The sequence below is a fragment of the Nyctibius grandis genome, chromosome 19 (assembly GCF_013368605.1).
Source record: "Nyctibius grandis isolate bNycGra1 chromosome 19, bNycGra1.pri, whole genome shotgun sequence".
Taxonomy (NCBI): domain Eukaryota; kingdom Metazoa; phylum Chordata; class Aves; order Nyctibiiformes; family Nyctibiidae; genus Nyctibius; species Nyctibius grandis.
This window is the reverse complement of record NC_090676.1, coordinates 1-13,012: the sequence shown is the minus strand read 5'-3', so window position 1 is coordinate 13,012 and position 13,012 is coordinate 1. Positions and strand designations below refer to the sequence as shown.

General features: G+C 49.7%; 2 long non-coding RNA genes across 7 annotated transcripts; both read left to right on the top strand.

Moving 5' to 3' along the window:
• The first annotated feature begins 384 nt into the window (after positions 1–384).
• Positions 385–1,978, top strand: LOC137672286 (uncharacterized). The gene is made up of 2 exons (XR_011049560.1): positions 385–658; positions 1,454–1,978. It is a non-coding gene; the product is annotated as an uncharacterized lncRNA (long non-coding RNA).
• A 4,609-nt stretch (positions 1,979–6,587) lies between these two features.
• On the top strand, positions 6,588–12,984 carry LOC137672202 (uncharacterized). 6 transcript variants are annotated; one of them, XR_011049521.1, is made up of 18 exons: positions 6,588–6,826; positions 7,313–7,367; positions 8,405–8,464; positions 8,557–8,609; positions 8,706–8,755; positions 8,858–8,913; positions 8,998–9,039; positions 9,125–9,206; positions 9,303–9,444; positions 10,580–10,639; positions 10,731–10,783; positions 10,878–10,927; positions 11,026–11,081; positions 11,166–11,206; positions 11,292–11,370; positions 11,490–11,637; positions 12,775–12,834; positions 12,929–12,984. It is a non-coding gene; the product is annotated as an uncharacterized lncRNA (long non-coding RNA). The 6 variants fall into 6 exon arrangements; XR_011049523.1 differs by having other exon boundaries at positions 6,588–6,858; positions 9,125–9,178; positions 9,370–9,444; XR_011049522.1 differs by having other exon boundaries at positions 6,588–6,858; positions 9,370–9,444.
• Positions 12,985–13,012: the final 28 nt, after the last annotated feature.

The following is a 13,012-nucleotide window of genomic DNA, read 5'->3' as shown; positions in this document are numbered from 1 at the left end:
CTGCTGCCGCCGGGGGGGTCCGTGGGGGCGGGCGGGTCTGCGCTCCCGGGGCGGCTGGGCCCGGCTCCCCGCGCGGGATTTTTGGGCCTCGGGGGGGTTCGGGGGGGCGGGCGCGGCGGTGCAGGAGATGGCGGAGAAGTAAAGCCTGCGAGAACGATAATAAAGCGCCGGCCGGGCTGCGATGGTGCCGCCCCGCAGGGGGAGAGCAGGCTCGGCAGCTGGGTTTTTGGGCTCCGCAGCGGGCGCTCCGTGAGCTGGTTTGGGGGCCAAAAGCAGAAGGTAAACTGGCCGCTTGCGCGGGGGAGCGGGAGGGCGTCAGGGGGCCGCGTGGGAAAGCGGCGGGTGGGCAGGGTGCGTGGACGTTGGCCGGAGGCGGGGGTCCGGTCATGTCGGAGCCCGAAGTTGTGGGAGGCCGGCACGCAGCGGGCCGGCCGAGCTGAACGTCCGAGGTGGTCTCCGGGGGCCATGTAGCGTGGGCATGTGTGAGGCTGTGTATCTGGGAAGCCTCGTGTTGTAAGAGCTGTATGATACCAATGTGTTCTCTTAGGTGGATAAGAGTCAAGTGACCGGAGCCAGAGAGGAGGAAGGGAGGCAGAGAGAGAGGAAGATGCATCCAAACTGTCAGATTCTCCCAGCAGCTCCAAGGGCGGAAGCCGTGGTGAGTCCTGGACCCTTGGGGCCGTGTCGCCCCTCTTCTGCGTCGCGGTCCTTCCCTGCCCCACCTTCTCTTTCTCTCACAGCTGTAATTTTTTTCGTTTCCCTGCATCTCTTCCTCTCTTGTTCTCCAAGTTCCTCTCTTTCTCTGTTGTTCTGCCTCTCTGCTTTCTTTTTCTGTCTGCACTTCTGTCCTGTTCCCTGTCCCTCTTTTTTTCATCCTATGTCCTGCAGCCCATCACTGTTTTTGTCTTTCTCCATCTATCTGTCTGTCTTCCTGTCCCAATTTTTTTTAATTCCTCCCCATCTGCCCTTTAGCCCTTCACAATTACCCCCCGCCCCCCGTCTGGCTCCATGTCCCTATTTCTAATTTCCTCTGTCTCTGCCCTGTATTCTAGATACACTTTTCTTTCTTGTATTATCTTATTCCACGTTCCTGTCTCTATGTTTTAATTTCTTCCTTCTCTGTCCTATAGCCTGGTTTTGTCTTTATCGTTCTCTGTCTGGCTCCCTGGCCCTATTCTTTAATTCCTCTGTCTCTCCCCTTCAGCTCACTGAGGTTTTTTGGTATTTCTCAGTGTCTCTCTGTCCACCTCACTGTCCCCTCTTTTAATTTCTCCATCTCTGCCCTGTGGCCCATCAGAAATCTTTGCTTTTCTCCATCTCTCATAGTCCGGTTCCCTCTCCCTCTCTCCTCTCTGGCCTGTAGCCCATCGCTGTTTCTTTTGCCCTCTGCCCCTCTCTCTGTCTCGGTAGCTCCCTTTCCCTGTTTTTTAATCCTTTCCTCTCTGCCCTGCAGGGAGGGGGAGGAGGTGCTCCAGGCACCAGAGCAGAGATTCCCCTGCAGCCCTGGTGACGCAGGTTGTCCCCCTGCAGCCCGTGGCGGTCCGCGGTGGAGCAGACGTGCACCTGCAGGCCACGGAGGACCCGTCGCTGGAGTAGGTGGGTGTGCCCGAAGGAAGCCGTGACCCCGTGGAGCGCCCGTGCTGGAGCAGGCTCCTGTCAGCAGCCGTGGCTCCGTGGAGAGGAGCCCATGCTGGAGCAGGTGTTACGGCAGGACCTCTGGCCCCGTGGGAGGGACCCTACGCTGGAGCAGAAGAAGAGCGTGAGGAGGAAGGAGCGGCAGAGACAATGTGTGATGAACTGACCGCACCCCCTGATCCCCGTCCCCCTGCGTTGGTCGAGGGTAGGATGTAGAGAAGCTGGGAGTCAAGATGAGCCCAGGAAAAAAAAAGAGAGGGGTGGGAGGAAGGTGTTTTTTAGATTTGTTCTTATTTCTCGTTACCCTACTCTGATTGACAATAAATTAAATGAATTTCCCCAAGTAGAGTGTGTTTTCCCATGACGGAAGTTGGTGAGTGATCTCTTTGTCCTTATCTTGACCCACGAGCTTTTTTGTTGTATTTTCTCCCTGTCATGTTGAGGAGGGCGAGCAATAGAGCGCCTCGGTGGGCGCCCGGCGGCGGCCGTTCGTATTTTGGAGCCTGGCTCTCGGCTCGTCTTTTTCTTGGACATAGCATGAAACGTTTGGACATTTGGGTAGGTAAACAAGCCCGGAGCCCATTGTTGTTCGGGCTGTGAAAGGGCTGACATGGGACGATTGCAGGCAGGAATAGCTTTCAGGGCCGGCACCTTTGTCGCGGGAGCAATCTGCGGTCGTTCGCCTTTTCGGAACCGGGTTCCCGTCTCGTTTGTTTTGTCGGTCAGAGCGTGAAACGTTTGGACATTTGGGCGTTCAGGTCTCCCTCCCTTCTGGTGTTCAGGTCTACCTTCCTTCGACGTGGCGTGCAGGTCTACTGCGTGCAGTCTATCTCTTTTCTAATTTTTTTTTACATTATTGTGGCTTTAGTTTCTTAGCTTTAGTTTCTTAGCTTTAGTTTCTTAGCTTTAGTTTCTTAGCTTTTTTTACTTTTACATTTACTCTTTATTTTTTACTTCTACTTCGTTAACTTCTGTTGCTTTTACAATTACTTTTACTTTTTTATTGCTTAGTTGCCGCTGCTTCGTTGTTGCTTATTAGTTTTTCTTTTTTTGCTTTTTCTTTACTTTTTCTTTTACTGGTCTACTTCTTCCAGGTGTACCTCTTCTGACTGGTTTGCCACCTTCTGGTGTGCAGGTCTACGTTCGTTTCTGGCGTGCAGGTCTTTTTTACTTTTACGTTTTTACTAAAGAAGTCTAAACGCACAGCATTTTAATTTTTTTACGGTGTCCTGGTTTTGTGCAGATAAAATTTATAGAATCACTTTTCTGTTCCATTTTTTTTCAGTTTGTGGCCAGCTGTGGGACAGGGATCGAGGCCATTAGCAGTTAAATCCAGGGCAGGTGCCCCAGGCTGGCCCACAGGTGTATTCTATAACATTAAGCTCAGGTTCGCTATAAAAGGGCAACTTGCTGGGGAGGGGTGGGCCTCTTTTTGCTCTGCTCCCTTCCCTCTTTCTACTTCTTCTCAACAATGGCTATCTCCAGAGGAACTTGCCATCGCTCTGTGGGCTAAGTATAGTTTTGTGTGTTTTGTATTAGCATCGATATCAGTTTTGAATTGTAACCCATGAGTCTCCCTCCTTTTCCTGAATCCCTTTCTCAGTCTGGGAAGGGCAATCGGGTGATAGAACAGCTGCTTACTGTTCAGGGTGGTGGTCGGTGCCCCGGGTATATGAGCTGCAGCCTCTCATCAGCGAGCTCATTTTTCGCCTGAGCTTTGATGGTGTTAGTGCTCAGCTGCTCCTTCAGTCAATTTTAGCCTTTGAGCTGGTCAAGCTATTTGGGCAGATGTATTTTAACATTGAGAGAAGCAGCAGTGTGTCTGTGAGGTAAGAGCTTCAGGTGCAGGAGAGGTTAATTTTCTGCTTTTATTTGTTAAACTTTTGTTTTTAGTTAAACTTTTGTTTTTAGTTTCGTTTAACTAAATTTTTTCTTTAGTTTACAATTACTTATTTTTTTTGTTTGTTTTTTTAGTTTTATTCTTTTTCTACCTTATAGCGTTCAGGTCTCCCTCCCTTCTGGCGTGCAGGTCTGCCTTTTTTTATGGAATGCAGGTCTCACTCCCTTGTGGCGTGCAGGTCTACTGGGTGCAGTCTATCTGTTTTCTAATTTTTTTTACGGTTTCTTGGCTTTTTGGTTTCTTGGCTTTTTGGTTTCTTGGCTTTTTGGTTTCTTGGCTTTTTGGTTTCTTGGCTTTTTGGTTTCTTGGCTTTTTGGTTTCTTGGCTTTTTGGTTTCTTGGCTTTTTGGTTTCTTGGCTTTTTGGTTTCTTGGCTTTTTGGTTTCTTGGCTTTTTGGTTTCTTGGCTTTTTGGTTTCTTGGCTTTTTGGTTTCTTGGCTTTTTGGTTTCTTGGCTTTTTGGTTTCTTGGCTTTTTGGTTTCTTGGCTTTTGGTTTCTTGGCTTTTTGGTTTCTTGGCTTTTTGGTTTCTTGGCTTTTTGGTTTCTTGGCTTTTTGGTTTCTTGGCTTTTTGGTTTCTTGGCTTTTTGGTTTCTTGGCTTTTTGGTTTCTTGGCTTTTTGGTTTCTTGGCTTTTTGGTTTCTTGGCTTTTTGGTTTCTTGGCTTTTTGGTTTCTTGGCTTTTTGGTTTCTTGGCTTTTTGGTTTCTTGGCTTTTTGGTTTCTTGGCTTTTTGGTTTCTTGGCTTTTTGGTTTCTTGGCTTTTTGGTTTCTTGGCTTTTTGGTTTCTTGGCTTTTTGGTTTCTTGGCTTTTTGGTTTCTTGGCTTTTTGGTTTCTTGGCTTTTTGGTTTCTTGGCTTTTTGGTTTCTTGGCTTTTTGGTTTCTTGGCTTTTTGGTTTCTTGGCTTTTTGGTTTCTTGGCTTTTTGGTTTCTTGGCTTTTTGGTTTCTTGGCTTTTTGGTTTCTTGGCTTTTTGGTTTCTTGGCTTTTTGGTTTCTTGGCTTTTTGGTTTCTTGGCTTTTTGGTTTCTTGGCTTTTGGTTTCTTGGCTTTTTGGTTTCTTGGCTTTTTGGTTTCTTGGCTTTTTGGTTTCTTGGCTTTTTGGTTTCTTGGCTTTTTGGTTTCTTGGCTTTTTGGTTTCTTGGCTTTTTGGTTTCTTGGCTTTTTGGTTTCTTGGCTTTTTGGTTTCTTGGCTTTTTGGTTTCTTGGCTTTTTGGTTTCTTGGCTTTTTGGTTTCTTGGCTTTTTGGTTTCTTGGCTTTTTGGTTTCTTGGCTTTTGTTAACTTTTTACATTTACTCTTTATTTTTTACTTCTGCTTTTTTAACTTCTGTTGCATTTACAATTACTTTTACTTTTTTATTGCTTAGTTGCCACTGCTCAGTTCCTGCTTATTAGTTTTTCTTTTTTTGCTTTCTCTTTACTTTTTCTTTTACTGGTCTACCTCTTCCAGGTGTTTCTCTTCTGACTGGTTTGCCGCCTTCTGGCATGCAGGTCTACGTTCGTTTCTGGCGTGCAGGTCTTTTTTACTTTTATAACTTCATAATTTTTTAATTTTTTTTTTTTAATTTTAGTATTTTAGCTTTTGGTTTTTAGCGTGTTAGGGTTTTAGTGTGTGTGTTACAGTTTTTTAACTTAGGTTTCTTTAACATTTAATATTTTTTACTTTTTAAACTTCTGTTACTTTTACAATTAATTTTACTCTCTTGTTTATTAGTGGTGGCTTTATTAGTGGTGGCTTTATTAGTGGTGGCTTTATTAGTGGTGGCTTTATTAGTGGTGGCTTTATTAGTGGTGGCTTTATTAGTGGTGGCTTTATTAGTGGTGGCTTTATTAGTTTTTCTTTTTTTGCTTTTGTTTTTTCTTTTACTGGTCTACCTCTTCCAGGTCCACCTTAGTTTCTGGCATGTAGGTCTACTGCGTGCTGTCTAGCTGTTTCATAATTTTTTTTTATCTTTTTTTGGTTTAGGGTTTTAGTGTTGTAGTTTTCGTGTTTTCTTAACTTTTGTTTCTTTTACATTTACTCTTTTTTACTTTTACTTTTTAAACTTCTGTTACTTTTACAATTAATTTTACTCTCTTGTTTGTTAATGCCCCCCAGGGACATTAGCGGTGTCCCCGTGGGGGCGTGCGAGGGGCGGGATGTGCCGAGGAACCCCCCCGAGGGGCTGGATGGGGGCGTGGTCTCGTGCGGAACCCCGCCCCGAGGGGGCATAGGGGCGCGGTGTTCTGGCAGCCTGGCAAAATGGCGGCTTCCGGGCATGCGCAGTAGCTAAATGAAGTTCCTAAAATGGCCGACTGAAGGTCGGGCAACCTGGCAAAATGGCGGCTTCCGGGCATGCGCAGTAGCTAAATGAAGTTCCCAAAATGGCCGACCGGAGGTTGGGCAACCTGGCAAAATGGCGGCTAGCGGGCATGCGCATTAGCCACAATGAAGTTCCCAAAATGGCCGAGTGAAGGTCAGGCAACCTGGCGCGGCGGGGGCGGGTTGCGGCGCGGCCCCTGCGCGGGCGCACAAGAGCGGCGGCGAGCGGCGCGGGCGGTCGCGAGTTTCGTTTAGTGCGCTCGGCGTTGGCGGCGGCGCCGCGCTGGAGCAGGTGAGGGGCCGTGGGCACGGAGGGTTTGGGAGGGGCCATTCTCCGGTCGGGGCGATCCCCCGGTGGGGTCCTAGCTCTGCGCTCACGGGGCTGGTGGGGGGGGCGCGGAAGCGGCCCCGGGCCGAACGCTGTCTGGGGCTCGCCGCGGGGGTGTTGGGGCCGAGCCCGTGTCCCGGCGGGGGGGAGCAGGGACAGCCCCGTCCGGCTCTCAGCTGCTCGGTATTGGGGCCGGGCAGGCTCTGCCGCTGCCGGCGCGGGGGGGCTCCGGCGGCGCCGGGCGGGTCCCGGTGCCCGCACGGCGGGGGAAAGGTCCGCGGCTGCTGCCGCCGGGGGTGGTCGTGGGGGTGGGCGGGGCGGCTGGGCCCTGCTCCCCGCGGGGGCTTTTGGGCCTGGGGCGTTGGGGGTGTCAGCCCGGCGGTGTTGCTGCTGTTTGTCTTTGATGTCCCGTGATGGTTGAGAGCTCTGAATTGTATTTTTTTTCAGTTTCTGACACATTTTTTTCCCTAAGGAGATGCTGCATTTATAAGTTGGTTTTTTTTGCAGATGCATTGGTCAATATAATAGATTTATGATTAATAAAATGACAAAAATGATACTAATCTTACACATCTGGACTCTTTATGAATATGTGTTCCTCACATGCAAGTGTCATCGGGACACACGTGGTCTGCACTTCATGCTCTGACAAGACAATATGCTGAGGTGGGGATCAGCTCCAACAGGAAAAAAAAAAGGTACAAGGTTATGGGGGGCTTTTTTGGTTCTTTTTGGGGGTGTACTGTTTTTGTGGGGATAAACTCTATAGAATCACTTTTGTGTTCCAATTTGTTTCAATATGTGGCCAGCTGTGGCAAGGTGATTAATGCCATTAGCAGTTAAATCCAGGGCAGCTGCCCCAGGCTGGACCACAGGTGTATTGTATAATGTTAATGTCAGGTTCAGTATATAAGGGAAAGACTGCTGCGGATGGGGTGGATCTGTGCTCTCTTCTCTTCTCCCCTCCTTCCTCCCTCTTTTTTCTCCACCTTTCTTCTTCATGGTTGTGATCCCAGGAGGAAATTGCCATCACTCTGTGGGCTAAGTATAATTAAGACCAGGTTGCTATTGAGGAGGAGGTGTTGTGGAAGAGGTTGGTTTTGACCACTGTGATGCTCACAGCTGGTGCTTGTGTATTTTCTTGTTTTGCAGATGACGAAGAGGAACCTGGCAACAGCAGAAGCACCTGGCAGTTAGCTGCTGTGGGGTTTGTTTTTTTTTGAGGATGCATTGAGACTTCCTCTCCTCTGAAAGATCAGTTGAGGGAGCAGTGCTAGGGAGGGGACAAGGTCGGGAATTGCAGGGAGGGATTTTGAAGTTAGCGTAGGGGAGAAGGCTGTCCAGGAACAGTCCCTTTGGCCAGGCTCAGGGAGCGGATTACTTATCAGAGCAATGATAGGGTGTGCCAGGCAGGGCAGTTCCAGCCTTTGTGCGTTGTGTAGTTTGCGTAGTCTGTCTTCTATGTCTTAAGACACGCATCAGGTCTCGATGTTCTCATAGCTCTTTGCGCTAAAAGAGCACACCACGCGCCTCGGCCGCCATCCATAGCGTCCCGAATGCACGTACTCGTTGGCGTAGCACCGATCGGGCTCTTCCTTCTTGTTTAACCTTAAAGAACGGATCGATCTTGCATTTCCTAAGTTTCCCGGCAGTCTTCTTTTGCAGCAACATTCCTGGGTGCGCGAGCAGTTCTGGTCTCCAGATGTCCATTCTGGACAGACTGGGATTTCTTTCCCGCATCCTTACGCGGTTAGGTCTCGAAGCCAGCCTTCTCGTGCGTACATCCTCTCGGTTTTGAGAGTAAGTTCTTATCACGGGCCGTGACGTTCTACTCTCTTTCTGGGGCGGCCATAGAGCATCCTCATATCCCGCCACGGTGCCGCAGGACATGTCTTCCGACAGCATCTTCTTTCGAGGCATCACACTTCTCACCGAGAGTTTTCTCTCATCTTGGAGGCGCGTTGTTCATAGCGTTCCGTGTATCGTCTATCTGTGCGTGCGTGGCTCGGAGCTGCCCTGCCTGGGGGTGTAGAGTTAGGGGTAGATGGAATAGCGATGCGTCTATGGTTAATACCTAAGGTGTTGAGGCTTCTACGTGTAACGCTTAATGTTTGAATTAGGTATTTATTTTAGTGGCACGCTGTAGTTGGGCTGTAGATGGTATTCCTTAATGGGAATGAGATGTCTGGAACTATTAAAGTGATGCTCTGCTTCCAGGTGATTTGTTCATTATTGTCTTTGCAGATGCAGAGGGATGAGCCGTGCAGGACAAGAGAGGAGAGGTGAGCGGAGCGCCATAAGAAGGTGGGTCGCCGTGTGGTGTTAGAGGGAAGATGACTGGTGGCGATATGCCTACGTTATGGTATTTCTGTGTTTTTTTTTTTTTTAATTTGAAGGTGCAAAGCGATGAGTGACAGGGTGTACGGGCACAGGAGCTGACTCGGGCGAGGTGAGCACCGATCGGTGGGCTGAAGCGGCAGTTATTTTTGAGGTATTGTATTGGCGGTGCAGTCATAAGCAGCATGTGTTTTTTTTGGTTTTACAGGTGGTGTGCGAGAGTCAATGTGATGCCCTAAACTGGCGGAGGCCAGACAGGCAAGTTGTGACGGTAAAGGCGTGCTAGAAGGGGACTGGCACGGGCAAGCCGCGGTTTTGGGCAGTATCTCAGCCCGTGCCTTTTTGTTTGTGTTTTTGCAGGTGCTGCCCACAGGCTCTGGGGACCGAAGCCACGTGCCAAGGAGCGGTCCGAGAAGGTGAGGCGGTCGTGGGCCGCGTCGGTGTGTAATAGGAAAGTATTAAGTGGCCACTCAGTGGAGCGTTTCTCGTTGGTTTTGCAGGTTCTGTGCGGGGCAGCCTTTGGACTTGGTTGAGCATTTGAGGTGAGCTGGGTCGTAGAGAGTAGGATCAGGGGGCTGGTGATTTCTTGTCAGTGCCACGGTAATTTTGTGTCTTTTGGTGTCTTAGGCACCACGAGCGACGATAGCCACAGCGTCCGACTCCGGAATCTGCACGGAGCAGGTGACCGGAATGGCACGGTGCATCCAAGGTGGGTGATGATGTGGGGAACGGTCTGTGTCAGGCGTGATGCTGGCTGACAGCCTTGTTGTGTGTGGATTGTAATTTTTTTTTTTTTTTTTTGCAGGTGATGAAGAGGAATCTGGTGACTGCAGGATTTATGCCGTGGGCTGATTGTATTTTTTCTTTTTAAGGATGGAATTGGAGTCCTGACCATCTGAAAGCTAAGTTGAGGCACTGATGGTGGAGGGAAGGAAGGAGCAGACAAGGTTGGCACTTTCAGGAATGGGTTTTGAAGTTTTAAAGTTGGTGTAGGGGAGAGGGCTGTCCAGGAACGGTCCGCTTTCGGCGTGCTCAGGGAGGGGGTTCCTTTTCAGCACAATGATAGCGTGTGGCAGGCCAGGGCAGTTGCAGCCTACGTGTGTTTGTGTAGTTTGTGCGGCGTGTTTCGTGCGTCTTAAACTTCCTCAGGTCTCGATGTCTTCATCGTGCTCAAGGAGCACGCCACGTACCTGGGCCGCCATCCCTAGAGTCTTGAACACCTGTAGTCATCAGTGTAGTGCCAATCAGGCACTTCTTTTCTTGCGTAACGAGCTTACAGCGTGGTTCGCCCTTCCATCTTGCAAGTTTCCGGACGGCCCTCTTTTGCAGGGTAATTCGCTGCCACGCGACCAGCTGATCTTTCCAGGCTTCCCTTTGGACGGACTGGGCTTTATTCCTCGCATCGTTACGTGGTGAGGTCTTGAAGCGAGGCTCTTGCGCATACATCCTCTCGGTTTTGAGAATCACTTCTTGTCACGGGCCATGACGTTCTGCTTGCTTTCTGGTGTCGCCGTAGAGTCTCCTTACGTCCCCGTCACGGTCCAGCAAGTGGTCGTGCACCGCAGCGTCTTCTCTTTGGGTGTAGTCATCCTCGCTGAGAGTTTTCTCGTATGTTGGAGGCACTTGGTTTCTAGTGTTTCGAGTAGCATTGGACTCTGTGTATGTGTGTGTGTGGCTTGCAGCTGCCCTGCCTGGGGGTGTAGAGTCAGGGGTAGGTGGAATAGTGATAAGTGTCTGTGGTGAATATGTTGATATGCCTAGACTGTTGGGGTAAAGGTTGTAGAGTCATCTTGGACGGATTAGCTGTCTTCAGCAGATGAGGACAGTAACTTCTGTAACATTTTCAAGGTGCCGAGATGTCCGGAGCCATCTGTGAGAGGCAGCGAGAGGGCTAGTTGGGTGGATGGAATCTCTGATGTGTTGAGGCTTCTCTGTGTAAGGTTTAATGTTTGAACTAGGTATTTATTTTAGTGGCAGGCTGCAGTTGGGATGTAGATGGTATTCCTTAATGGGAACGAGATGTCTGGAACTATTAAAGTGATGCTCTGCCTCCAGGTGACTTGTTCATTATTGTCTTTGCAGATGCAGAGGGACGAGCCGTGCAGGACGAGAGAGGAGAGGCGAGCGGAGCGCTGTAAGAAGGTCAGTCGCCGTGTGGTGTTAGAGGGAAGATGACTGGTGGCGATATGCCTACATTATGGTATTTTTGCGTTTTTTTTTTTTTAATTTGAAGATGGAAAGCAATGAGCGACAGGGTGTACGGGCACAGGAGCTGACTCGGGCAAGGTGAGCGCCGATCCGTGGGCTGAAGCGGCAGTTATTTTTCACGTGTTTATTGGCAATGCAGTCGTAAGTGACCTGTGTCTTTTGGGTTTTACAGGTGGTGTGCAAGAGTCAATGTGGCAGCCTAAACTGCCGGAGGCCAGACAGGCAAGTTGTGATGGTAAAGGCGTGCTAGAAGGGGACTGGCGTGGGCATGCCACGGTTTTGGGGCGTATCTCAGCACGTGCCTTTTTGTGTTTTTGCAGGTGCTGCCTAGAGGCTCCGGGAGGCGAAGCCACGTGCCAAGGAGAGGTCCGAGAAGGTGAGGCGGTCGTGGGCCGCGTCGGTGTGTAATAGGAAAGTATTAAGTGGCCACTCAGTGGAGCGTTTCTCGTTGGTTTTGCAGGTTCTGTGCGGGGCAGCCTTTGGACTTGGTGAGCATTTGAGGTGAGCTGGGTCGTAGAGAGTAGGAGCAGGGAGCTGGTGATTTCTTGTCAGTGGCACGGTAATTTTTTGTGATTTGATATCCTAGGCCCCACGAGCGATGACAGCTGCAGCGTCGACTGGAATCGGTACAGAGCAGGCAAGCGGGACGCCACCGTGCGTCTGAGGTGGGGGATGTTCTGGGAAAGGTCTGTGCCAGATGTGATGCTGAGTGAAGGCCATGTTAAGTGTGGATTTTAATTTTTGATGGTTTTTTGTTTGTTTGGGTTTTTTTTGTTTTTTGCAGGTGATGAAGAGGAATCTGGTGACCGCAGGATTGATCCAGTGGGCTGATTGTATTTTTTCTTTTTGAAGATGGAATTGGAGTCCTGACCATCTGAAAGCTAAGTTGAGGCACTGATGGTGGAGAGCCGTGGTGGGAAGGAGCAGACAAGGTTGGCACTTTCAGGAAGCGGTTTTCACTTTTTAAAGTTAGTGTAGGGTAGAGGGCTGTGCAGCAACAGTCCACTTTAGGCAGGCTCAGGGAGGGGGTTCCTTTTCAGCACAATGATAGCGTGTGGCAGGCCAGGGCAGTTGCAGCCTACGTGTGTTTGTGTAGTTTGTGCGGCGTGTTTCGTGCGTCTCAGAACTTCATCAGGTCTCGATCTCTTCTTAGTGATCAAGGAGCACGCCGCGCACCTCGGCCGCCATCCCTAGAGTATTGAACGCCTGTAGTCATCAGTGTAGTGCCAGTCAGGCACTTCTTTTCTTGCGTAACGACCTTAAAGCGTGGTTCCCTCTTCCAACTTGCCAGATTCCGGCCGGTCCTCTTTTGCAGGGTAATTCGCTCCCAAGCGAGCAGCTTCTCTTTTCAGACGACCATTTGGATGGTCTGGGCTTTATTCCGTGCATCGTTAGGTGGTGAGGTCTTGAAGCCAAGCTTCTTGCGCATACATCCTGTCGGTTTTGAGAGTCACTTCTTGTCACGGGCCATGACGTTCTGCTCTCTTTCTGGGGTCACCATAGAGCCTCCTCACATCCCCGTCTCAGTCTAGCAAGCGGTCTGGCACTGCAGCGTCTTCTCTTTTGGCGTCGTCATCCTCGCTGAGAGTTTTCTCGTATCTCGAGGCATTTGGTTTCTAGCGTTTCGTGTAGCATTGGATTCTATGTGTGGGTGGGTGGGTTGGAGCTGCCCTGCCTGGGGATGTAGAGTCAGGGGTAGGTGGAATAGTGATAAGTGTCTGTGGTGAATATGTTGATATGCCTAGACTGTTGGGGTAAAGGTTGTAGAGTCATCTTGGACGGATTAGCTGTCTTCAACAGATGAGGACAGTAACTTCTGTAACATTTTCAAGGTGTGGAGGAGATGTCCGGAGCCATCTGTGAGAGGCAGCGAGAGGGCTAGGTGGGTGGATGGAATCTCTGATGTGTTGAGGCTTCTCTGTGTCAGGTTTAATGTTTGAATTAGGTATTTATTTTAGTGGTAGGCTGTAGTTGGGATGTAGATGGTATTCATTAATGGGAATGAGATGTCTGGAACTATTAAAGTGATGCTCTGCCTCCAGGTGACTTGTTCATTATTGTCTTTGCAGATGCAGAGGGACGAGCCATGCAGGACGACAGAGGAGAGGCGAGCGGACCGATGTAATAAGGTGGGTTGCAGTGCACTGTTAGAGGGAAGATAAATGGTGCTGATATGCCTACGTTATGGTATTTCTGTTGTGTTTTTTTTTTTTTAATTTGAAGGTGCGAAGCGATGAGCGATGCGGGATGTGGGCACAGGAGGTGACTGGGGCAAGGTGAGCGCCGATCCGTGGGCTGAAGCGGCAG